Source organism: Neovison vison, chromosome 7 (genome assembly GCF_020171115.1).
Source record: "Neovison vison isolate M4711 chromosome 7, ASM_NN_V1, whole genome shotgun sequence".
NCBI lineage: Eukaryota > Metazoa > Chordata > Mammalia > Carnivora > Mustelidae > Neogale > Neogale vison.
The window spans coordinates 48070227-48070778 of NC_058097.1; the positions used below are offsets into that span (position 1 = coordinate 48070227).

The following is a 552-nucleotide window of genomic DNA, read 5'->3' on the forward strand; positions in this document are numbered from 1 at the left end:
CATAATCTTCAGAACAGCCCTTTTAAAAAGAACTTGATCAATCCACAGTTGTCACTGTCACTCCTATATAACAGGAACATAAAGTAAGGTTCCATTTCCAGAGATGATCATGTAAACTGAAGCCAGCCTCCCTCAGAGTTCTTTCGGCTGGGTTTCTTGCATCTCCATTTGAATACGGACATACTTTAAGAACTCCCAACCTGTAATCTTTGGGATCCAATGTCTTTACTTCAGGGCCCTGTTTAGGGTCTGAGTGTGGATCTGCCTGGTTCTCAATTTCAAACACCCTCTAAATATGCGTGAGTTCAAATCATATTCACCCCTAAACTATCACCCTAGAACTGTACAGATTATTGGGATACACCAATACCTAAGATTTAAAAAACATAACTATTAGGTCAGAGTTTTAGCAGATAATGGTAAGTGTCTTGCAGTTCTTTCCCACAGATCTAACACATAGTTCTGTGAATAAAGGAAACCACACAAATACTCTATGAGGCGTTTCCAATGATGCAGGTCTACAGAAAAAGCCCCATCGGGATAGACCTCAAC

At 40.2% G+C, this 552-nt stretch overlaps 1 non-coding gene across 1 annotated transcript; it reads right to left on the reverse strand.

Moving 5' to 3' along the window:
• Positions 1-421: 421 nt before the first annotated feature.
• Positions 422-552, reverse strand: LOC122914887. Its single transcript, XR_006385950.1, has one exon. It is a non-coding gene; the product is annotated as a small nucleolar RNA SNORA18 (small nucleolar RNA).